Source organism: Mandrillus leucophaeus, unplaced genomic scaffold, assembly GCF_000951045.1.
Source record: "Mandrillus leucophaeus isolate KB7577 unplaced genomic scaffold, Mleu.le_1.0 Scaffold122, whole genome shotgun sequence".
Taxonomy (NCBI): Eukaryota; Metazoa; Chordata; class Mammalia; order Primates; family Cercopithecidae; genus Mandrillus; species Mandrillus leucophaeus.
The window spans coordinates 4,591,952-4,618,168 of record NW_012100543.1 but is presented as its reverse complement, the minus strand read 5'-3'; the positions used below and the strand labels follow the sequence as shown (position 1 = coordinate 4,618,168).

At 46.0% G+C, this 26,217-nt stretch overlaps 1 protein-coding gene across 2 annotated transcripts in view; it reads right to left on the bottom strand.

Annotated features, from left to right (window-relative positions):
* FAM49A (family with sequence similarity 49, member A) overlaps positions 1-26,217 on the bottom strand; it is a 112,398-nt gene that overhangs the window by 61,380 nt on the left and 24,801 nt on the right. Inside the window, exons 2-3 of one of the 2 annotated variants that reach the window (XM_011971437.1) lie at positions 7,731-7,772; positions 5,888-6,043 (exon numbers count right to left, since the gene is read on the bottom strand). The gene's annotated coding sequence lies outside the window, so the exon portion shown is untranslated. Of the gene's footprint in view, positions 1-4,956; positions 5,192-5,887; positions 6,044-7,730; positions 7,773-26,217 lie in introns of those variants that run through there. The other variant, XM_011971438.1, reaches the window with a different exon arrangement.

The window sequence follows — 26,217 nt, the reverse complement described above, 5'->3', positions numbered from 1 at the left end:
CTTCTGCTCTCCCTTTTTGTTTATTTTTAAATCTGTATCCCTGTTGTATCAAGAAAGTGCTACACAGAGGCAGCACTGTGGGGTTTTGAAGGAGAAAGGAACTCTTTTCAGCTGGGCTATCAAGTCAGGCTTCTTTGGGGAGGTGGCCTTTGGTGAGGATTCTGAGGACATGGAGGACTACAGAGCCCAGGCCAGGATGAGAGTGTGCTCGAACCTGCCTCAGTGCAGGAGCAGGGGCAGGAGGATGCTGCCTCTGAAAAGAACACTGCCGCTTTCTCCCCTCACTCCCTTTTCCCAGCATCTTCTCTTTCTCCTTTTAAACCATCCTTTTGAACTTCACTTGATGTAAAAGGAATGCTCACTCGCCCTGGCTGCAGCCAGGGTTTTGGAGAGAATGGGGTCAGAGAAAACACGTGTTGAGGTCTACTTCTCCTTAGAGGAAGAAGAGAAGAAACCCAGGTCATAGGTCTTGCCTCCAGCCCAGTCCATTAGGAAGAACAAATAGGGCCCCTAAGAACAAGAAACCAGACAGCCCTGGCTGTAAGGGGGGCAAGTGGTTCTAAATGCAGTTTGGTAAAGGGCATGTCATAGAGCTGCCCTTGTCTCCAAAAGATTCCATCAGAGCAAAGCACTCACCCCAAAGCCCCTCGCTGTTGAGATGTTTATGCCAACTAGGACTGAGGCATGGTTAGGTTTAGAGATGATTCTGTAAGGAGGGATGACTGCCCAGTCTCTAGAACTAGAACCAGCTTCCTTGTAAGGTGGTGAGTTCCCCATTCCTGGAAGCATGTGAGCGGACACCGAAGGGAAAGATGTAGCTTTCAGAGGGCTTCTAGACATATGCTGCTCTGACCTCACTGCTTGCCCAGTCCTGCATTTTGGAGTCTAGGTGAGACTCAAGTCCAAACACAATGCTTAGTTTCATAGTTTCCTCCTTGGTCTGCCTGAAGCCCCATCTGCTTGTGGAGAGGATGATACACAGCATGAACAGTGCAAGAGGGGACAATTAGACAAAAGTTTTGATCCTGATGTCCTCATAGCTGTGGGCTTTGGTCAAGCCATTTCCTCCCTGAGTTTCAGTCTCATCTTCTGTACTTGGTCCCAGGCTACCTCCTGGAGCTTGTGAACATCCAATACCATAAAGTGCAGAGATCTTGGCACATCCGGGGAAGTGTGCAGGTGAAAGATTAAGTCTAGCGCATCCATTCATCTTCTAGCCAGCAGGGGTGATGGGAAGTCAACTGCACCATGCTCTGAGCTAGGTTCTAGAATAAATTCTACATAATGTACACATATATACATACACACATATATACTTACATATACACACACACACGTAAATGCATATGTACATACACACGTACATAAAACCCTCTGTGTGTGTATGTACATATACGTATTCCACCCCAAGAGTTCCAAAAAGAAAGTAGCAGGGGAAATACAGTTTTCACTTAGAAGAAGCAGACTCGGGTCTCTGCAAAGCTGCATTTTACCACCAGAGAGCTATGGTGCAATCCATGCTGTTAAATCAGTGTTTCTGGATGATGAAGACGAATTCCTCCTCCTCTTCTTTCTACTTCTTTTCTTGGTCCTCTTACCCTATTCTGCTCACTAACACCTCCATAGGGTCAGAGAAAAGATCAATTCAAATTAGTCAATTTGCTTCTTTTTAGTCACTGTTGGGAACAAAGTGGGAGGATGAGGAGGTGGCTACTAATGGATTTTTGAAAAGCAGAGTTGAGGCATTATCTGAGCATGAGGAGCAGGCTGGCTATTTCCTCCTCACCCATGACAGAGAAATCAATGTTGGCCCTTATTTATAGAGTGCAGTTCTGTACCTGAGTATCTCTCTTTCAGCTCCCAACTCCTACTCATCCTTCAATGCCCAAATCATACGGCTCCTTCTGGAGCCTTCTCTGACTGTCCTGGGCAGAGAACACATTCCATCCTCTGCATCCACATCGCTTTGTTCATGTCTGGGTTCTTATCTGCCATGTGCTCCTCTGACTGTTGGCTGCCTTTGTCTTTGTCACGTGATTAGAAACTCCTTGAGGTGCTGACCATGTCTCATTTGTCCTGATGTTCACGGCCCAACACGGGGTGTGGCCCTTGGTAGATACTCAGACATTACCTGTTTAATGAGTGTGTAATTTCTAAAAGAACACTCTGATTTTAGTATTCAGTGGAGAGACGGTTAAGGAACGGATATTACTCATTCATTTTCTGATGGGAAGAAAATGTAACAAGACCTAAATCCCACCATTTCTACTAGAATAGTTAAGTTTTTGCCAGCCAATTCTATGAGAAACAAAACTTATGTTCTAACCATTTCACAGCTATTTGTGTACTAAGACTGGGCATGAAATGATGATGTTTAACATTCATTACAGCACCAATGGTGGGAAGGGTCATTGTCTGCATCTACAACCCATGGCCATCTCATTCAGTTGATCTGTGTGAACTTATTTTACAGCCAAGGAAAATATAATCTTATAATAATATATGAAAGAGGTATAAAATAAGCATTTTAACGAACTGGGGCTTCAAATAAAATTAGGCTCTTTGCCTCTTAAAACTCCAATCTTATCAACTCATCCATTTTTGCTTAAAACTGTGAGCAGCTCTGAGCTGTCCTCAAAATAGACTCAAACCACTTGGCTTGGTCTGGAAAATCCCTCATTCATACCCTCGCTTCCCTCCCTAAGTGAGTCCCTTGGTCTCTCAGACTCACCTCTCCAAATTCCACAGTCTCAGGAAGGAGGTGAAGGTGCACAGTGTTCCCCAAGGCACAGCTCTTGCCTATGTATCTCCATCTTCCGGCCTGGAAATTCCTAACACCCTTCCCTGAAGCATCTTGACCTCTTTGCTTGATACCTGCCTGGCTATATCTCATCTCCAGGACTGAGTGCAGACAACCTACTCCTAGGTAGCTTCCGTGGTTGCACCCCTCTATCTGGGTCAGGGGACTCCTTCTCTGAGCTCCCCAAACACCCATTCCTACTGCAACACTGATGAAAGTGTGTTGTCTAGCCATTAGTGTGTCTCCTCGTAAAACCAGAAGCAACTCAACCGCAGGGGCTGACCTAGTCCTCATTTATCCCAGTGCCTGGTGCAGCATTCACATAGAAGAGGTACTCATATATCTGCTGAATGAATGATCCTCCTTCTACCCTGAAGGCAAGAAGCAGACTCAGGTCTCTGTAAAGCTAGACCAATTGTCTAGATAGACCAATTGTCTACCATGTAAGTAAATTCCAAGAGAACAGGTAAAAGTGACCTGTGGGAGGTTCCAGTGGAAAATTCCTACTCTAACAAATTGGCTCTATGATGATCAAATTAAGACACTGTTTACTTCAACTTACTTTATCGATGCAACTTCCTCAAGAAGCCTTGATAGCACCAGGCCATGGAGTCCTAAGAAAGGGACCGAGACTCATCAATCTGCAGTCTCAGTAGCTAGGGCCCAGTAAAGATTTTCGAATGAATGACTAACACAACATTGGGTAAGAGCTCTGGGGAAGAGAAAGGAGGGGTAGAAAAATCTCCAGAAAAGCCAGTCAGAACATAAACGCCCAAGTCCTTTATGCCTTCGCTTCATTCCACAGGCTCCTCATTCCTTCTGCTCCAATCTTACTGGTCACTCAAGGTTGGGTAAAGCCCAAGCACATTCCCTGCTCAGAGCTTTAGTTTTGGCTCTTCTTTCTAGCCTTGCTCCCTCACTTTCTCCAGATCCTGCCCAAATAATGCCTTATCCAGAGGTGTTCCCTGGCACTGTATATAAAACACTAATGCCCATTTCCCTTAACTCTCTAGTTCTCTGACTTAGCTTTATTTTTTTCTGCTTTACTTTTTTCATAGCACCTAATACTGCCTGATGTAATACATGCATGTGTGTTACTTGTTGATGATCCCTTGACTCTACTTAAATGCAAGCTCCTTGAGAACAAGAACTTGGTTTTGTTCTGTCCTGTATCCCTAGCATCAAGATCAGTGCGAGCTACCCACTGCATGGTTCATGTTCCATGAACATCTAGTGACTGAATGAATGACGGGATGAATGACTGCCTTAGAAAAGGTAACAGGCAAGGAAGAAAGCCCTGAATGAGCATATGCTTGGACCCTGACTGTCTTGCTGAGTGCCAGGCCAGGACACCTGCCCCAAATCAATTGACCCTTACTCTTGGTCTTGGATGTAAGCTAGTCTGAAGGGAAAAAGACACCAGCAGGGAGTTAGTTTTCAGCTAATACCTCATGGGACAAAGGGGTAGGAAAGTAGTGGTTCTAACTTTGGGTATGGCAGAGAAAACCTTCCAACGGCCAGGTTGGAGAGGCAATCTGGCTAAAGTCCAGGTGAGAAAAGGCTTCTATGGATGAAGAACTCTGAAATAAAAAAGGCTGTTAACAGTTTCTCTCCTTTTTAAATTGTTGGGACTTAACAGTATTTGTGGACAAGGCCTGTCCTAGATTTTAGGCACAAGGCTCAAATGAAATCCAGATATGGGGTCAAAGCTATATTTAAGTAGCTTTTAAAAAGGGTGGGTAGGGAAAGGAGCTGGTATTTGCTGAGGTCTCCTATAAGCAAGAAACCATGCTCATGCATGATCTCACTTAATCCTCAACACCAGCTTATAACATGGAGTGTACTATCCCTACCTTACAGGTGGGGAAACAGCAGCTTGGGGATTTAAAATGGTGATTTAAGCAAAATCACTGAGCCAACACATAGCACAGCTGAGATCTGAAGTCAGGTGTGTCTAAGTTGCAAAGCTTTTCTCCTTCCTCTGAATTATGCTACAGCTCAGAAACTACTCTAGAGAAAGAAACCACAAGAGGAAGAAAGGAAGCAGGCATGAGATAAACATGTTCCCCAAGAATAAGAGTCTGGCATAAGAAACAAGTCTGGGTTAAGACAATCCTGGGAATGCAAAACGAGCTTTAGATATCACCTGGTCTTACCTTCTGTCCTATGTTTAGCATTATGAAACGCTTTTGCTTCTAGTTTTCAAGAAAAGTCAAGGTATCTAGCTGAAAAAGAAGAGTTTCAAGACAGAGGATAGCAGAAGATAACACCAAAAACTAGTGCAAGAGTGAAGATGTGTGGCCATCTCAGTGTGTTGGCTTTTTTTTTTTTTTTTTTTGATGATTCCTAACTGCGAGTCCTTACGCTGGGCCTGCTTAAGGGAGATGTGTTAATATACCACAGTCCAGGCAGCTGAACCCTTGACCCAACTTTAGTCATCTGGGAGGGATGTCAGCCTACATCAGGTGCAGTTCCAGTGAAGACATTCTAGTATATATGGCCACATTCCTCGCACATAAGAAGGAAAGGATCCATAAGTGATTGGGAGGAGGGGAAAGAGAAGAGCAATAAGCAGACAGAGCCATTGTATTGGCGGTCAGGGAAGTGGGTAATGAGAGTGGTTAGCTGCAGCCTGTCTGCTGCAAGTGCTCTTGGATGAAACTTCATGAACTGAATTTGTTTCTAAAGATGTTGTAGCAGGTGGGATGCAAGTCAGTTCTCTGACATGGGATTTAAATTCCATCTCAGATTGGCTACCAAAGGACCTCTCCTCCTACTGTCTAAATCTAGCTGGGCAGAAAGGAACACTAAATGGTTCTGCAAGGAAAAAGGAACCTAGATCTACAGCTCGAACCTGTTCTTCCCCTGCATGTAATTCTCAGCTACCTTCTTTCATTCCTTAACCCCCAAAGACTCAAGATAGCACAGATCCCATTCAGAATACAGCTATAGAACCCAGAGCCTTGAATGCCTTCCTTGATTCTTTCATGTCTTTCATAATATAAGCATGCATATGACATATTTCCTGCAGTACAATGACAGTTATCACTGTGCTACACGCTATAACCAAAGTCAATTGTTTCTTACCTGGAAATATCTCCTGTGATTCAGTTTCACCAATCCAGGCTGATGGGATGAATCAGCTTAGCTGCTGTCTGGCCAAAGGAAGTTGGGCTTCCCAAATCAGGACGGTGGCCTCCTAAAGTCCTGTAGCTTTTCTGTCCTTAAGATGGTGGTACCCTGCTAAAAAGGGAATGCAAGTCATGTTACTGTGAGAAGCAATTTCCTATTCTCTACTAGTCACAATATATTTTTTAAGGAGAGCAGAGAGTCACAAGATCATAGATTATCAGGCCTGAAGGACATCTAAGAGATAATCTTGTCTAATTCTTTCATTTTATAATTAGGAGGTTGAGGCTCAGAGAAGAAGCAGTCTCACTCGGGGACTCAGCAGTTTGGGAGTCAAATACACATTGGAACATATCTCTGACTCTCTGGCCTTTGACTTATTTTTTAAATGCAGCCACATGGTCAGGTTGACTTCTCCAACACGTGGTCACTGACCTTGAATGGGAAGTCATTTTATTTTTTGTTGAACAGTTTTGAAAAAGGGAGGTGGCACTTTTTCCAGATTGCTGTTTTTGTAGTTTCACCCCTGGGAGCTAAATTAGTAAAACAGCCCACCTCAGGCATGTGATTGGGATGGTTCTCCCTGTTTCTCACTAGAAAAATATTGTTATAAAATGCCATGACCCATGAACACAGTGACACAGTGGGGAGTGAGTGCTGCTCTTCAGTGAGAAGCATATGTGGCCCCAGGTCTCTCTCTCTCTCCCTCTCTCTCCGTGTTTCAGAGAAACACAGCAACAGACATGGACTCTTTTTCCATGAGTATTATTTATTGCAGGGTTTTCTTCCTGGCTCCTGTGCATTTGAATGGCCACTCCTTTGTGCAGAAAACCAAATCACAGAAAACAGAGGGGAGCTCTCACGTATTAAGCAAATATCTGTCAGGCATACCATGCGAATTGTATAGATATACTTTCTTATTAATTTGTCCTTAAAAAGTCCCGGTGAGATACCGTTAATTCCATTTCTCCAAAGAGGTAGGAAACCAGTCTTTCAAGAGCTAGGATGATCTGCAGAGTCAAAAAGAGATACAATGCAGAACCAGAAATAAACCCATGCCTCCTAAATCTACTTTTTGCTATCTAAACTGAACTATAGTTTGTTTCTAGGGCAAAACACTAGAGTTGCCTGCTTTTTCCAGTGTTTCAGCTTAAATGTATGAGACAGTTCTTTGGAAGCTGAAATTGTTATAAGGGCATGAAAAATTACTCTTATTAGATTCTCTTTCTGATGGGGGTGGGGGATGGTGGTGGGGCTTGTAGGGGAAGGAGGGGGTCTACAATCCAAGACTTCCTGACAGGCTCCCAGGCCCCTAGAGGCTGGGCTGGTTCTGGCTCTCAGCAGCAGGGCCAGCAGCAAGAGGGCACCTCAGGAAGTCATAATTATCAATGCTCCCTGGCTCAAGGCTTTGTTCCTGTTCTCTGACAACAAGGGACATGCCAGGAGAGATGGGGTGGGGGTGGAGAAAGAGGAAGAAAAAACAGGAAGTGAAGTGGGGGAGGAGGGAAGGAAATGATAGAGAAAACATAGCAACTCTGAAATGTCCTTGGCTTGATGAGAAAGTGATTTCTGAGTGGACTTTAGTGGAACTGGGCCCTGCATTTTGGGAAACCGGATTGTGATGGTAATGGGGTGGGGCAAAGACGTTTATTTCCTCCAAACTCAGGGTTGGGGTCCACAAATTCCATTTCCCACCACTGAGCACAGCCTGGTACAGGGCTGTTTTCCACACACTCAGGTGTAGACACGGAAGGTGGTGAATTTCCAAAGAAGGAATCTGGGGTAAGGCCATGTTCCTCACCTCCTGACTGTGGCTGAGGGGACAGGCGTGTCGCAAAAGGATCTGGAAAGTGATCAGGTATCAGGGAGAGCTATCCCATCCTCACTGCTTTTTTTTTTCTTTTTTCTCAAATGTCCTCAAAATTGAACCCATTTTCAGAGTGCACGACTGGGACGGATTCACTCAGCTGGGTTCAGCACGAATGCTGCTATCTTCCACCACAAAACCAAGTGGGTCAGTCAGGCGGAACACTGGGTTTCCTCCTGATCATGATTCTAAAGCACCTCCTGCTTGTTTTCCTATCCATTTTGTTCACTCCATTTACTTACTGAGGCTTACAGAAATTCCCCAACTCCAAATGCACATCATAAAGAATGACAGTCACCTGGTAACTTGAACAACCACACACCACATACAGAGATGACCCTAATAATAACTTAATAATCAAATACCACTTCTACTCATGCTAATACTATTCATAGACCCCCTGATGGGCACCAGGGGGTAGAGAATGCAGAGCACCCTTATGGGTAAGCCATCACATACCGGTCCCCCCTACTCCAGCAGGTCCCCCATACTGGCTATGCATCTTAGAAGCTAACAAAAAAAACAGACACAATCCAGAGTAGCGATCAGGAAACTTGTATGGTTAAAAATCTTCTCAGAGGGTTTTAGTGTCACCAACCTGGCTCCGATCCATGGACTAGCATTCAGTAAACATGGACCCCAACTCAGCTCTCACCCTCACCCCACCTTCTCCCAGCTTACAGATGCAACCACAAAGGCTCTCCAAGGGAAGGGGCTCACTCCAGGTCCCACAGCTAATGGCCTCCCAGGGATCTGCCCCACTCCTCCAAACCAAACATAGAACAAAAAGTCAGTATATGTTTGAGAGGACTCCACGCCTTCTGAAGCAATTGCTGATGGTTTACTGTGTGGGTCACCCCAGGGCCAAGTGTCCATTAGGGAGAACAGAGAGCAAGGAGGGGGGAAAGAAACGGAAAACTCTCATCTCTCGTCTCCACAGACTGCACAACCTCACATATCACCAGCAACACCAGCAGGCATTTGCTGCCATCCAAGCAGCCACGCTCGGCCCAGGCTACTTCCACAGTGCTATGCCCTGTGCCTGGCCTGGTGGGGATGCACACAACCCAACACAACCAGGAGTTTGCCCTTCTGTAGCACCTGGCAGCCAGGATAACGCTTTCCCATATCTTTTCATCTTTGCTCATTTTGAGAGAGGTACAAAGCTGAGGGGTAATCACCCCAGTTTATAAATGGAGAAGCCGAAATCAGAGACAGGAGGTGCCTTATCCAGAGTCTCAAAACAGACCTAGGGCCTGAAATAGGCATCTCCTGTCTTCCAGTCTAGTGACCTTTCCCTGTGTCCTGTCCCTCCCCACCCCATTCAGGGGAGGGTTAGAGAACAGCATCAAATGGCTGCTGCCTTCCCCTTCTAAATGGTTCTGGAAATTGAAAAGCAAGGCAGAGCAACAGAAGGGAAGGCAATATCCACTATAAGAGGCCAAAAGGGCCCCAAAGACCACATCCTCACCCTCCGGGGTGGGCAGTCAAGAGACCCAAAACCCACGGTGGGGCATGCTTGTGTCCACAGTTTACCAGCAGCAGAGCTTAGATTGAGTCCCTCAATGCTAGCAGCACACACCAACACTGAAAAACCAGAAGGGGTAGGTGTTTAGATAATAAAAATAGCTAACACTGATCAAGTACTTACTGCATATTGGGCTTTGTTTAGCACTGTACATATAGTGACTCCCTGAAACCTCATGGCAACCAAACTACATAGGCATTATTATTGTCCCCTTTTACAGATGAGGTAACTGAGGCACAGAATGATTGAGGCACAGAATGATTAAGTCACTTGTCCATGGGATTTAGCTTTTGAGTGAGAGAGTCAAGGCGTGAATGTAGGCAGTCTGGCTCAAATTCTGCAAAGCCAAATAGTGGAAAGAAAGAGAATAAAGCAAATACACTAGGAACAGACGACACCTTCCTTCAAAAGGAGAGAAGGAAGATAGGAGACTCTCCAGGCAGGAAAGACTGAGAGATGCTGTGCAGGCAGAATTAGGAATTTATTCCCTAGTCCCCTCTGGGTAGCAGCTGACCAATGTCAGCCAACACCAGTAAATGACATCCTAGTCTTCGTGTTTATACAGCAAGACTGTGGGAGGAGCGAGTGGCTGGGCCAGGGAGGGGACAAAGGGAGGGCCTGAGATGGGAGAGTCACCAGGATGGGTGGAGGGGATGATGCTTTGGGAATCCAATTCCTATGTCCCACAGGGATGGAGCAGCTGCGCAGGCTGGCAGGCAATTCCCTTTGTGCATCCCCAGCACCAGCAGGGCACACATGCCCGGGACACCAGGCTTCGGGGATGCCACTGGGTTTCAGCCTCATGAAGCCTGGGAAGCCAGGAAAGACAGGGGTCATCTCTCACCATTTCCCCCGTGAAGAGACTAAAGCCAAAAACAGTCACAGCCCTAGAACAATAACAACAACAATAACAACAGTCACCATTTGTTGGCAGGTTATGATTTGTCAGTAAATATGCTAGATGCTGTATATAGATTATGTAAAAACAATAACAACTCTGAGAGGTCCATATGATTATTCTTAATTTAAGAAAAGCTAAGTAATTCTGCAAAGGTCAAAGCTAGCAGGCTATGAGAAAGGATCTGAACCACCATTTATCGCACTGTGAGGCCCCCGATCTCACCTCAAAGCCATGTGTGCTGTGAAATGGTTAAGTGACTTGCCCACAACCGTGTAGCCGTGCTAACCCACAGCCAGCTTCTGGGCTGTCAGAGCACATGGGCACAGGCTTTTACGTCCACATACTCCCTACACTACACATCCACACTAAGAGCTGCTAACCACTTTTATATACACAGACAAACAACTGGGGTGACTTAATGGTTTATCATCCAAACCAGGATACCTCTGAGAGTGAAAGGGGGCCCTTTTAATAATATTGCTGGACAGCAGGCAGACACCAGGACTGTCCTAGGCATGTAAGAACAAGCGGTCACCTGAATACAATCCACACTCCCACAGGCTGGTTACTTTTATATCCAGTTGTGTTGGTAGAGAACTCTCCTGGACAATGCCTTGCTTCCCAATCCACACAAATACTTCTTTGCAATAATTCACTCTCCCTATATTCACCTGCCTGTCTTCAGAATTCATGGAATTCGTTGGCCTTATAGAGAAACAGACTGATGCCACTTGGTTATAAAGCAGACATGCTATGGTTTGAGAAGGGAGGGTGTCACTAACTGAAACAGTGTATTTTAAGAGACTGGTGGGTTCCTTGTGCCCTGGCAGCCCGGAACCCGAATACCCAGCTGTTCTGATAAGCAGCCAGTCAAGGCCCTTAAGCGCGAGGGCTCTGTGGCTTTCCCATTGAGGACTGCCTGAGGCAAGCAGATGGGAAACCAGCACAGGAGTACAGCTGCCACCAGTACTGGGCTTGCTGGAGAAACTGCAGTCTACTGGGAGGACACAGACCTGGGGTCCTCGGGGGACAGGCACATCTCTCAGACAAGGCCTGGCCTTTTTCTGCTGCCGATCATGCCTGGAGGTGAGCAGCTCTAGCCTGGTGAGAGATCTTCCCCTTTCCCCCCGACTGGGCCTCGTGGGGAAGGAGGTGGCATTTAAAGCTCGTTTTTGTTTTGCTCTTTCCCTAAGAATCTGCCTTCTTAGGAATCTCTGACCAAGAGGAAGGAAGAATCTGCTGTTCTTTTGAAGCCAGGAAATCAGTCTTAACAAACTCTCCCATCAATACAGGTAAAGTGCAGTGCTAATGAGAATGCAGAGGGAATTTGTCTGTTCTCTGAAGAGACCGTTTCTGGCATATGTTTAATCGTGGAGCATCACAGGGCCTCAAGGCCATGGATTTTCAGAGGCCCCAGAGAAGCCTGCCAGCTCCCAGCAGCCCTAGAAACTGGCAGGGCTCTTGGAGGCACTGACGGGCAGGGCTCTGGGCCCTCATCCTGTGATAACAGGAATAGAGATACTTTTTACCTGTTTTGTGTAGGGGCTTCTACAAGTGATGATTTTTTTTGGTAAACAGATCCTTTTGCCAAATTAGGCCATGTGCACAGGTTGTGGGAGTTAGGGAATGCACTTACCTTCTTATGGGTTACCGTTCACCACACAACAGCTGTGATTATGACTATATGTTATAATGTTATTCTGGGGGACACTTAAGACCTAGAGAAGGAAAGTATCTGTCTGATGCCACCCAGCACACAGCCTTCCCACGGTGGGAAGCCCAGCATGGAAGGAGCCCAAAGACCAGATAGTGACTAACTGGGAGTTAGTTACTATCTGTGGCTCAGGCAGTCCTAGACAGTCAGAGGCCAACAAACCAGTGATGATGGTGATGGGGCAGGAGATATCAACCTTATTCACTGAGCACTGACTGTGTGCCAGGCATGGTCTAGACATCACCTGGATGTTCCATCCAGCCCTCGCCCCACTCTTGCTGGAAAAGGCAGTGCTCCTATTATCCACATCTTACAGATAAGGAGCTGGACAGTCACTCAGAGAGGCTGGGTAACGAACTCTGGGTTAACGGCAAGTAGATAACAAAGTGCGCATTTGGACTCACATCTAAGGGACCCCCCCCGGGCCCTGACCACTGTACTCTACAGCAAAGGAGAGGACCCAGGCCACCCTCAGAGGTGGCGTATATGAGTCATAGGGTGGGGAAGGCAGTTGCAAGTGGCAAATGGTATCAGAACCAGAACAAGAGCCCAGATCTCTACTCCTGGGCTCACATTAGTTCCATTTCCCATGGCTGTGGTTTAATATCTCTCTGTGGTCTTTGTAACACCTGAATAGCCATTAAGGTGAGTGTACCCATGTTCAGGGCAGGAGAACATCTGCCAAACTGGCTGCAGCATTCAGGAAACTCCACCAAGCTTTTCGATGAGTTCACATCGCACTGCCTGAACACAGCCGCTGGGGCGGGTTCCTTCTCCTTGAGACTGCATTTCAGAATGTCAGTTACACTAGGTCTCCTCTGAGTGAGGAAGTGGGAGGCACATTAGAAACCCAAGGAGACCAGCTTCCTCTTCTCTGACAGCCCCAAGCAACAACACAATTGGATGCCAGATAAAGGGGCATTTTTACCTCCCCTCTTCCCATCCAGGGCTCCAACTATAGGAGCATCACCATTCGGGAGGGGCAAGGGGCACACCTTAAGCAGGTTGGAGATGTCAGCAGCTGACAGCCTGCCTTGTCTCCATCAGGAAGGCAGCAATAAGACAAAAACCAGCAGTCTGGGCTGTGGAGTCTGAGCCTGACCACGCCCAGGGGATGCAAGCCAGGAGGATGCCTTGACTTAGTCTTGACCTGGGTCTACCCCTAACTTGGCCTTGGCTGGGCTGTGTGACCTTTAGTCAGTCACTATGGTCAGATCCTCAGATACGACACCTGTTAAATGCAGATCATATGGTGATATATACCAGCAAGCCTCTTTGGACTACTTTGAAAACCAAATGAGCTATTACATTTTTGTTCATGTTTTATCTCCACCATTGGGTGGAAAGTTACTTAACAGGAGAGGTCATGTCTCATTCATCTTTACAAACGATTGTAACTAGCCCAGAGCCCTGCACAAATGAGGAGTTGATGGTTGAATTCGTAAAATTCAGTTTCTCTGAGGGCAGTGAACAGCCCAGCGTAGCTGGGGATGAAGGAAAGTGGTGGCAGAGATACAGTGAGTAGAAAAAGAGGCTGTTGTCAGGCTGGGGAAGACTTTACACATACCGATGCTTCTAAATTTCATCTGTAGCTGGATGGTAAGCGGGTGTCCCAAAAGCTTTTGTAAGCATTAGTGGAGGATGGTGCTGTGGAAAGAGCCTGGGGTCTCAAGCCCAGAAATCATGAACCTCAGTCTCCGGTGTTTGGAGCTGAGCCTTAGTTGCCTTATCCGCAAAATGAGAATAACAGGTTTATTCCAGGGTCATTAGGGGTGCCTAGCATTTAAAGTGACCAGCGCGGTATTTGGCATCTATTTGAATTTCGGCAAATACTACTGCCCTAAATGAGTCAAGCTGACCTTGACTATCAGATGTAAGGGCATGTTACAGAGGTTCTAGGCCAATGTTGCCTTGGAGTGAGAAACTAAGCAATGGTACCATGGCCATACTGCAATGAGGACAATCTAGAGTCTAGAGTCAGTCTGACTAGAGTCATGTGCTGTCCAAGTTTCCAGCAATCCTGGTATGCTCTAGCATATCCTGTGAACACCTACAGCCCTCATGCACCCAAAGGCCACATGGTGTCACATGGCAAACACCCCCTGAGTCCCATAGACCACCTCAAAGCTTCCCAGTGCCCCAGCCTACAGCACTATCTACAAGGGACACTGTCAGGTGGCTTCTGTTGGGTGTTCTGTAGAGATCACTTATGCCATAAGGCCAGCTAGGAGGCACAGCTCTCTGGGCTGAGAAGCAGGAGATCTGGGTTCCAGTTCTACATGGCAAGTGACTTGCCCTGTGCACAGTGGCTGAACAGTCTTGGGACTCTCAATGTGTGGAAGTGCCCTTCAGTGCAGTGTTTCTGTAAGAGCTTAACCTAAGATATACACTGCCATTCGAGAAAGTCATGTTCTTATCAGGCAAACCTCTGCTAAAACTACCCTGACAGTGAAGCCCCTTCTGTAGAATGCTCCTGTTCAAACCCAACAGGAATATGCTCAAGTTCAGAGGGTCCCTGGTTTCTAGTTTCCGCCTGGCCAATTCCTGTCTGTGCCACCTCCTGTGAGTCATTACACACCGATGAGCCTCAATCTCCTCATGTGAGCCACAGAGGCAACAATATATTGCTCATACTATTTTCTAGCAAACTGTTTCTTAACACTTCACAGAAAATACAAATCTCATTTTATTTGGATACTCTGAGGTCGGTCATCCTTCATTTTTGTGGGCAGAGCCAGACACACTTTCACAAAGCAGGCACGGGGGAAAATGAAAAACTTCCATCATTCTTGGGAAGCGGGAGAGAGTCAGAATCCATAGGATGAGGAATGATTGAGAATGTACCCATGACAGCTGGGAGCCGGCTTATCTACGACGCTGGCAAGGGTCACCCCTGGCCTCAGCAGACAAACACTGGCAATTGCGCTCCAGACAATAGCACAGCTGCTCTTGTTCCTGGGCTCCCTGCTGTGAGGCAAAGCAGGGGTCATATGATCAGTATTCAGCATTGCATTCGTCCCCAAGATGCAAAGGGATTCTGCCTTCCCCAACAGCACAGGGCTACAGGAGGGGGGTGCACACCCCCCATCCCAATCGGGGGAGCAGTGGATAGAAGAATGGATAAGGATAAGATCCCCACAGAAATTGACCACAGGAAAATGCAGTTTCCATGTGAGAACCACCATCTCTAACAAAATCCATATTCCTTAGCTGAGGGTACAAGTTCTTCCATAAATGACTGCATACTAATTAGAGCCATCCTTTATGTAAACTCCCAGCTTAAGCCCAAATGTGATTTACTGCAGCTTTGTACTCTCTTGCCCTGCCCTGCAGCCTAGACTTTCACCCCCTACCCTGTCTACCATCCTTCAAGGCCAGCAGCAGAGTCTTACCTCCTCCATGAAGTGTTCTCTGATACCCACCTAAGACCACAATCCATACTGACCTCTCCCTGTTCTGAACTCTCATAGAACTTTCTGTCTGTGCCACTCAGCATTTAGTGCCTATGAGTTGTCTCATGACTTTTATTTATTTATTTATTCATTTTTGAGACAGGGTCTCGTTCTGTCACCGAGGCTGGAATTCAGGGGCATGATCTTGGCTCACTGCAACCTCCACCTTGAATAGTTGGGATTACAGATGGAGGTCACCATCCCTGACTTTTTTCTTTTTTTTTTGGTATTTTTTTTGTAGAGAGGGGGTTTCACCATGTTGCCAAGGGCTGGTCTCGAACTATCTGTCAGCCTCAGCCTCCTACGGTGCTGAGATTACAGGCGTGGGTCACTGCACCCAGCTACCTCATCACTTTCTGACGGGACTGTTACACCAATCCTCTAACTGGTTTGATCCTGCTTGGGCTGTGGCCCCGTTCTCTGCAGAAACAACTTTTCAAAACACACATTTGATGATGTGTCATCCCTGCTTAAAACACTTCAAGTATTTCCTGCCACCTTCATGATAAAGTCCAAATGCTCTACCATGCTCCTACCCTTCTCCTGGGAGTATCCACATTCCAGTCACACCGAAGTGTTTCCCAAGGTTATGTAATGAGGTGATATCAAAGGCAGGAGGAGAACCTGGATCGCCTGATAACTAGCTGAGGGTTCTTCCCTCAGTCCCTGGTGCTTCCCAGGCTAACACTGGACCACAGACAGGATGACTAGGAGCACATGACACTGAGTCATGGTCAAGGTGAGAAAGTCAAGACCTACTAAGTCTTTAGGCTTGATGAGCTTACACTGTTGATAGCCAGCCGATCCACCAAGCAACCAAGTGGGCAGTAGGTGTCTGAGACTCAGGCAGAGATTCATCTGCTCTTTCACCAACAGTGGGAAGGGGATCACTATTTCTCCTTTTGTAGGTGTAGAAAATAAGACTCCCAGTGGTCATAGCTGCTATCGGGACTAAAACACCAGCCACACTCCTTCTCTTATATTCCAGAATGGTAAAATCCAACATCCCCCCACTGTCACCACTTTGATGCCTCCCAAGCATCTTACAGTAGACACATCTGATGGCGAGTAACAGCACCTAGTTCCTGCCCAAGAGATCAATCTGTCCAAAACCCCCTTCTGGGGAACTTCATTTCTGCTCTAAGACCAGAGCGATCCCATGACTTTTCCAACTTCTTCAATGGAAAGACTGTGAAAAGAAACTTTCATTTAACAGAAGAGAGGGAAAACTCCACTCTAACTGCTTTATGTTTATCCAGAGAAGTTATCAAAAACTCTTACCAGGCGACTGCTTTCCCCCTAGGACATCACAGTGATAAGCGCATGTGTCTGGGGGTGGCAGAACGAGGTCCAGGGGAAAGCAAGACTAACATGTGATGAGCAGCACACATGGACCCAGGGGCATTCTGAGCTGGCTGGCACCAGCTCACCAGAGCCAACTGTACAGATCCCTTCCCAACTTCATAATCAGTGAGGCCATGGAAGTAGCTTGAAACCAGCCATGGTGGAAGTATTTACACCATGGAAATTGTCCCATGCTCCCAGCAAGTTTGTTTGGCTTTTGTTTATCCCAGAGAATTTGTTATTAAACATTTAGGAGCACACCACTGAATGGATCCATAAGATGGACACTGGGTTGGGAAGACAAGACTTAAATTGTAGCTAAAGCTGTACCGCTAACTCACTGTTTGACTTGGGCAAGTTTCTTCCTGGTGCCTAAGTTTCCTTAACTGTAAAGGGCATAAACAGCACTTTGGTAAATGTAAAACAGGGAGGAGACATTTGGCAATGCCTGCAGACATTTTTGGTTGTCACAACTGAGGTAGATGTTGTGCTACTGGACAGAGATGCTGCTAAGCATCTGACCACACACAGGAACACCCCTCCTCCTCCCTTAACAGAGACCTACTTTGCCCCAGACTCTCTTACTAGTGCCAAGGTTGAGAGATCCTGACGGGGAGATAGTCTCACAGTAGCCCATTGAAATACCTTGAACCCATCAGCATGCAGAAGGAAAATAAAATGAACTGGAATCAGCTTGCAGGAACCCTGGGAGGGCAGTGGTGCAAAACATTGCCACGGATGCTACAGGTTTACAATGCAAGGATGAGGTAGATCTCTTGCCCTAACATGGCGCCGGGCACACCACAGGTGCTCAGTAATCATCTGCAGAAAAAGCAAATGTGTCTAGTTGAAATAACAATGTAGTCTCTCTTTAGCAAGCCTGTACTCCAGCGTGTGTGCATCCCCTACAGTGACACCAGGCAGAAGAATCTGACAAGTGTCTATTCACCTCCTCTCACCTCCTCTGGGAGGGTAGTGAAAAGACACGGTGTGAAGTTCCAGCCCTGGAGACTCAAGTCAGACAAATAATCACTAGCCTGGCATCCAGAGCAGCGATGGTCAGAAGAGCAATTTTATTTAAGTCATTTTCTAATAGGAGTTGAAGCATCTTGAAAAGTGAGGTTTTCAAAGGCTCCTCCGGGGAAGCAATTGTCAAAAACACACAGCAGGCAACCTTACTTTCGACACATTCAAAGCCACTTTTTAAAGACAATCCTTTTATTCTCTGTACCGCTTGGGATTGAGAATGCATTTAGCACAAACCACCAGAAGCGGAAACAGAGTTGGGTAAGAAACGCGACCGACGTTGTGGCAAGCACAGGGAACTGCAACAGAATCTGATCAGGCTGGCACCACTCAGACACACACAAGGAAAGAGGCAATGCCAGGCAGCATATCTACTGTCCCCTAGCCTCTGGGGCCTGGAGTCAGCGAAAGTCAGGGGTGAGTCGTAACCACAAGCTGTTCCTGGAAGTCCCTTGCAAGACTCTGGATTCTGAGTTCTCACACTGAGAGAGGTAGCTGATTTCTAAACAAGCGATGACAGAACAGAGGACCTCCCTCTGTGTCTCCCTGAAGATGTGAATCTGACCGTAAACTATCTGACTCACAAAGCCCTTTAATTAAAAGCCCAAGGGCCTAGAGCTAATTCGAGATGTGGCAAGACCCAGTAGTTTCTCAAACACCAGAACTGTGAGCAGATTAATGGGGATAATTTCACCCTTCCTGGTCTATAAATGACAACTCACTCAACTATAAATTAGATGCACTGAATGCCAGAGCTGGAAGCCACCTGGGCAACTCTCTGCCCAGCCCCTTGCTTTGCAGATGAGGAGCCCATGGTCCAGGATAGGAGGCTGACTGCCCCAGACCTGGTCCCGAGCTTCTTACTGACTTTCAGCAAAATGCAGCTTTCTTGGTGTCCATTGCTGAGTCACCTATCTATTCGGAGAAAATGTTTTTGTTGAGGTCTCTATACTCCCTCTGCAAGGCTTACTCAGAACTCAGGACAAGCTGGTTACAATCTATCTGGGACCTAGGGTCACAGGTTGGAAGTAGGACAACTTCAGGGAAAGAAATTACCCCTGCCTGGGTAATATAGTAAGATCCTATCTCTCCCCTAACCCCTCGCCAAAAAAAAAAAAAAAAAAAAAAAAAAAAAAAAAAAAAAAAAAAAGAAAGAAATACAAAACATTAGCTGGGCATGGTGGCATGTGCCTGTAGTCCCAGTTACAAGGAAGGCTGAGGTGGTAGAATCACCTGAGCCTGGGAAGGTGAGGCTGTGGTGAGCCATGATCATGCCTCTGTACTCCAGCCAGGGTGACAGAGCAAGACCCCATTTCAAACAACAAAAAATAGAAAAGAAATTTCCAAAACCCCCACATACCAGGAGCTGGCTCCTTCCATCACTCCTCTGTCATTCATTCCTCACATCCACATCCCAGGACAGTGGGTTTTCTGATGCCCAGGCTAAGTGAGATAAAGAAATCTGCTTGGCCAAACAACTAATGGATTTCTTTGATGCAATGCTCATCAAACTCTTTTCTTTTTAACTTAAAAGTTGTAACATCTAAAGCAGCAACAAGATGACTTCTAGGAACTGAGTGTTTGTATCCCCCTAAATTCATATGTTGGAGCCTAAATTCCCAATGTAATGGTATTTGGAGGTGAGGGAAGATTCTTTGGGAAGAATCAGGTCATGAGGATGGAGCTTTGTGAATGAGATTAGTGGCCTTCTCCAAAGAGACACAACAGCGATGATGTTTTTCTCTCTTCACCATATGAGGATGCAATGAGGAAACAGCCATCTGCAAGCCAGGAAGCCAGCCCTCACCAGACACTGGATCTGCCCACACCTTGATCTTGGACTTCACAGCCTCCAGAACTTGGACTTTACAGCCTCCAGAACTGTGAGAAATGTATTTCTGTTATTTAAGTACTCTAGTCTGTGTAATCTGTTACAGTATCCTGAACTGACTAAGCCAATGACTTCTTCAGTAATGACAAAATAATTTTACCACATATTATTAATAAACCTCTAATATATTGGATTGCAAACTTGAATTTTTTCCTGCTAATAATGGCTAATACTTATGCATATGATTTATGTACTTTTCATTATACAAAATAATCTCTCATTAACAAAATAGCTTCAAGTAGCATCTACCATTCTCATTTCACTGATGCAGAGACAAAGGTCCAGAGCGCTCAGGTGAAATTTCTGAGATCACACAGCCAGTCAATGGCAGAAGGGTGTCTGATCCTGAACTCTGTGTCCTTCACCAGGGATTGTGTCCACTTAGGGACCAATCAGATGCCACAGACCCTGGAAATCAGTATCTTTCATTAATATGTCTGCTGAGCGTGGTGCTGAGGGCCTGGGTAATAGAGGGTGATGGGTGGGGTGGCAGTAGTGATCTCATCTTGGGGTTTGGAAGGAGTCACACACCTGAATGGCACACAGTTCCCGAAGCCTACCTGTTAGTAAAGGCTTTGAGGTGCATTCAGACAGAGGGGTAGTAAGAAGGAGAAGGAATCTCACTGGAGCCCTCCCTGCAGGCTGTCACGGGCTTCCTGCATTTCTTCCACCCCTGGGGATGAAGATTCAGAGAACAAGGTATGGTACCTCCATCTTGTTTGCTAACAGCCCATAAGCTTCCAGGAAATATAAACACAGGAAATGACGATTAAGTACAGTGTGGCAGCTGCACGGGCTGGTGTGGAAGTATCCGTGGTGGGCACCAGACTCCACCTGTGTGACAGGATCTGGCCGGGAAAAGCTTCCTGGAGGGGCTGGGGCCTAATCAGAGTGTGAATTCCATACACCACTAAGGGAGGCAGTGAGGATGTGAAGTGGGAATAGGGTGTTCAGGCAGAGAGCATGGGCCTTGAAAATGAACAAGTGACAAAGCTCTTCATGTGAGGAACTCTGTGTGAAGGGGTGTGACTGGAGCATAAGAAATTGATGGGATGGAGTGGGAAGGAGGCTTGCACCGTGTGTGAGGCAGGGGCTGGGAGGACCAGAGGGCCCAGCAAATCCTTGTAAAGGATTTTGAATGTAGGGGTTTACCTTTTATTATTTCGTGGAGATAGGGTGCTACTGTCAGGTTTGTATTTTATACCGTGTGAGTGTGTGGTGTTGTGTGTGTAGATCTAGATCTAGATCTACATAATATCACTCCTCTGGCAGTAGCGCCCTTGGTCAAGTGACTTCACCCCTCCTTCAATTATTTTCTCTCTCAAATGGGAAAAACATGATGGGCCCTCCATATCTCAAAAGTGTTGTAAGAATAAAGTGAGGTAACTAATAAATAATTATTAAAGATTAAGAAATCGACAAACTTATATAAATAATTATATCTGGATTCTCTCAAGGCCACATACAGTAAAGCTCAGAACTTTAAAATATCCACTTGAAAAGAATAAATTGGGAGGGAGAGTGTGAAGCACGGAGCAGAGAAGGCCACTTCCTGCAGCTGTCGCTGTCACTGTCTGGAAGGCCCTGCCCAGCAATGCACTCTGGCAATCGCTCGTCCTCTGCTCCCGTATTCTGGGCTAACTTTCTGATCCATCCAATAGTGGTAAGGAAGCAAAGTACCAAGACCCTCAAACCCACCTTTCTTATTTAGCCAATGAATGTATGTTTCCAATTTTAGAGAAAAGAATGACTTTCACAAAGCTCTTCCTGAATCTTACAGAACAATAAATAGATAGGCAAAGCATATCTGATATTCAAATGAAATGGCAAGGTCTTTGTCTTACACGATGGGCACAGAAATGCCCAGTTGATTCCAGTTTCGCTCTTTCAATCTGTCCTCACCCTGGACATATCTGACTCCAGCTAAAAGAAGGCAAGACCAGTTGAAGCAGCCTAAGTACCTGCAGTGTGGGGCAGTCTGCGGAGGATAAAAGCCTCTTTCAGGAAGGAATAGTTTCCAACCACTGCACAATTACCTTTATTAGCATAACGTCTCATTGTGCATTTTGCAAAACACTTTCCCATTCCATCTCAGGAAGACTGCAGCGACAGAAATTGTTGCCACTGGGGGGAAGAGCATGTCTGTAAAATTTAAACCATTGGGCAGTTGTTCAAGACTCCTGGGAAATGATGTCCCTTGATATATAATTCATAATAGCCTTAAAGCTTGCCCTACTTCTGACACATAGATGATATATTTTGGAGAAGTCAAAGAGGGAGGAGGAAGAAAAATTACTTTCAAATGGCTCTGCTGTTCTTTGCCTTTTGAGTAAAGCCTGACAATATTTTGGACCACTCTTTTCTACCATAAGGGCTCCCCTTTAAGAGCTTTTTATTTTATTTTTTCTCTTTTAAATTGAAGAGGCAGCATATCATCCAGTTTCAGTTTTATCTTCTGTAACACCGGATAAAAGATGAGGCTGAATCCATCTGTTAGCACATACAGGCTGCAAACTGTGTGAACGCAGGCACACCCGAACGTGTGCGCCTGCATGCACACACACACATATCCTTGCAAAAAGGGGGAAAAATCCACACTTTTAAAAAATTTATCATCAGCAATCCTACCAATGCCGACCAGATAGCAGCACTTTTATCCTTTTATGGGCAGATTCAGGAGGAAGCCAGCCTCGCCCCCACAGAGGCTCTTCCCCCTGCACTGCCATAGGAATTGGGATGCTGGGACTGGCAGCTGGCCAGCCCTTCCCCCACAGTGCTAGGGTTCTAGCCTCCTGAAATCAGTGATGATACCACTGGGGGCCATAGCCTGCCAGCCCCAGCTGGGGGCTGGGAGAACCGCAGGGCATTGAGAGGCCTTCCATTCTCTGGCACAACTGGCCAAACGACTAGGCTGTTTTTCTGGGAAAAATGGGCAAGTAGCCTGCCTAGTTTTATGGAGGCACAGTGGAGAGCCCCATCTGGTTGCTTGACCTTTCCTATGGTGCTGCTGGTCGGGTGGCACTGTGTATCGCCCTCTCTAGGCCTCCAGAGCTGCTTTTGCTCAACAATGACTGGCAATGCTGCATGCAATGGATCAGATCAGGTGCAACAGAAGATCAGAGATTGGAGGCCAGAGACGACCGGGATGCGCCAGCTCTCCACCTTTTTAGGTGGACACGGTGCAGGTAGAGAGTCCTGAAAAATGCACAGGGTTCTTTTGTTTCCTAAACACAGCAACTGTGTTAATCACAGAGTTCCAAAAATAAGCAGCTTCATTTCATTAACGAGGTGAAGCTTGAGCACACATGGGCTTGGAAGAGGATGGGGTGGGGGTGGGGATGACAAGCACGAGGGACAGCCGAGGCCACTGACCTCAAAAGGCTGATGAGTTTCTCAGGGAGGGCCCAGGGCCCCAGATCCAGACCATGTGCCCATCCCTCTGGAGTGCTGAGCCCGTGAACTCTGCTCCTGCAGTGCCTCACATCCGCCCCCTCCTCTGCCCCCACTTCTGCTGCCCTAATTTAGGCCCTTATTATCTTTCTCCTGGACAGTTCTGCACATACAGCCAGATGACTCTTCCCAAAGCAGCACGGCTATTATTGTATCACTGTATGGCTCAAAAACCTTTAATGATTCCTCCATTGACTAAGAAATAAAGCCCAGCCTCTATTTTCTAAGGCCCTCTTCATCGGGTCCCTGGCCCAAATCCTAGCCTCATTCTCCACTCCTCCTTCTCCTCCCTATACCATACCTTCAGTCCAGGGTCCCCTTTCCAGCCTTCCCACCTGCTTGCCCTTACTCCTATATGCCCCTTTTTCTAAAATATTCTTTTCTCCTCCATTTCTTTAATTCTAAATCCTATCCAGCATTCAAGGCCAAATTTAAAGGCCACTTCAGCCATGGACTCAACCTTGACTCCCAGAGAAAATTTCTTTGTCCTCTGAACTCTCATAATTTTACTATCCTTCAATCTCTTTCTTCTGCTGTAACAGATTCTAGACACCTTGCTTTTCTCCTTAGGCTGTAAGACATCTGAGGGTAGAAAAATACCACGTTCAACTCTGCATACTCATTCCATCTAGCACAGTTGCTGATACATGGGAGGTGCTCATCAATGTTGCATAAGCACACAAGTGAGCGTGACTGCAGGATGGCAGACAGAAAAATGTTTTGCAGGAGATGCAGCTACATAAGCAGATCATGCCATGATGGCATGCAAAGGAGGCGGGCTGGGTGGGCTGCGGGTGAGAGCAGAGGACACAATGATCTCCACGATGCTGAAGCCAATGGTCAACTCTGTCTTCATCGTTATTAAATCCATTAGTAATAATCAATATAATTGAGTTATCATCCCTTTTAGAAAGTCTTTATTTACTTGACCACTAGGAGGTCGAGGTCTCTTAATTTTCCTCCTAGTCAATGTCTGCTCCTTCTCAGTCTTTTTGGTTGCTTCTGTCTCTTTTTCTAAATTCTTGACATTGGCACTTCCCAGGACTTGGCCCTTCAGCCTCTCTACTCTATCAGGACTCACTCCTTTAGTGATCTTGCCTTAGTTTCACACCTTTAAATATCATCTCTATTTTGACAAATACCATATTTATATTTCCAGCTTTGACCTCTCCCTTGCCAGCAATAACCAGCAGTCTATTCAGAAGCTATACTCTGATGCCTAACTCAAACTCAGCGTGGCCCAAAACAGAACTCCTCCTCTTTCCTCCCAATCCTGCTCTACCCACGTTATTTCTCATGCCAGCTAATGACAATCCCATCCTTCCAGTTGCTAGGACAAAAATACTGAGTCATCTGAGCCTCCTCTTTATTTCACGCCCCAAATTCAATCTTTCAGAAAATTCTTTTGCCTTTACCTTGAAAATATATCCAGCATCCCTGCATACCTTCCATACTAGCCCATCAAGAACATGCTGCCACCAGGGTCCCCTGATTCCATCCCTGACACCCTGTGGTTTACTTGCCATAGAGCAGCCAGAGTGATGCCACTAAAATGTGAGTCCCACCGGGACCCTCTGCTAGTACATGCTCTCCAGGAGCACCCTTCATCAGACTCAGGGGGGAAGGCCTCGCCTCCCCAGGACCTTGCTGACCTCATCCACAGCTACTCTTCTTCCTTTGTTCTAGCAGGTCCACCACATTGACCTCCTAGCTTGTCCTCAAATGTATCAGCCCCAATGCCCTTTCTCTTTGCCTAGAACACATTTCTCCCAGATATATGTGCGCTCACTCCTTCACCTTTTAATAGCTTTTGTTCAAATGTCATTTTCTCAATGAGAACCATCCTGACTTCCCTTTTCAACTACAATGGCCTTCCCTGCAGTAGCCATAATCTCCTTGGTTCGGCTCCATTTTTCCCACTGACTTTTTGACCTACTAATATACTAGAAGGCAATAAATATTCCTTTATTACCTTACCTTAAAGTTATTATTATTAGTTATAATAGTATACTATATATAAAATATAATTGTTACTTAAATAAGATAAATACATTACTTTAGTACTTTTTTCTTAATGTTATTATTACCATAATAAAATACTATTATTATTACTTTAACATTATTAAAGTTATTATTTATTACTTACTTTTTTTCCTTAACTGGTATGTCACATCCTTACTGCCTAGAGCTATGCCTGGCATGAAGTAGGCATTCAATAAATATCTGTCAAATGCTGGAATGAATCACTTTAGTCGTTCATCCTTGAACTGTAGCTTAAACAATGAATGGCATTGAGCCACAGAGAAAGGCAGCTGAAAGGCTGGCTCCTGCAGGCTGGCAGAGCTTGAGGAGCCAGGGCCTGGAGATACAGTCTTCTTCAATACTTCAAGATGGGACAGTGTTGCACAAGCCTGCCTAAATTAAAGGACACCACTAGAGAAGCACTGCTGAGCCCAAACCCGCCATGGACAGTTTCGAGAGACTTCGATATGCAGCAATGCTTTTTAAAAAAACTTTTAAGACATATAGTCACGATGTAAATGAAACACACTAAAGTTAGTCAATAATTGTGTACACGTTCCCTCGACAATTTTGTTTGCATTACACATATATTCACACCTTTAAAAATGATTACAAAGACCGTATCCCCAGTTCTATCTGTATTCGCCCACAATTAGACACCCTGCAGGCTTCCAGGGCCAGGCTCACATCAGTGTTGCCCTCTGTTATGTTCCGAGGGTCCACCCAGACATACTGTTTTAAAGCCTTTGTTCAATGAATGAAGAGATGAATGAATGCCTTCTGAGCATCCCCTGCTAGGAGAAGTTCCATGACGCAAGAATATATTCTGAGAAACAGCACTCCACTAGACTTCACCTATGGGCAGAAAATGCATTAACCATCATTAGCCCCAGTGCCAAGCACAGTGCCTGCAGACATTCCTTAAGTATCTGATGACTGAAGATCAAGCTCATCTACCTGCAGGCCTGGGCATAATAAAGGCGACTCCTCAACTCTCTGTGCCAGCATCTCAGGGCTCTCTACCCTGCTGCCAAACCAGAGGTTTGACTTCAAGTCGGTCTGGAACTAGGTACCTCCCCTCTTTGAGCATCAA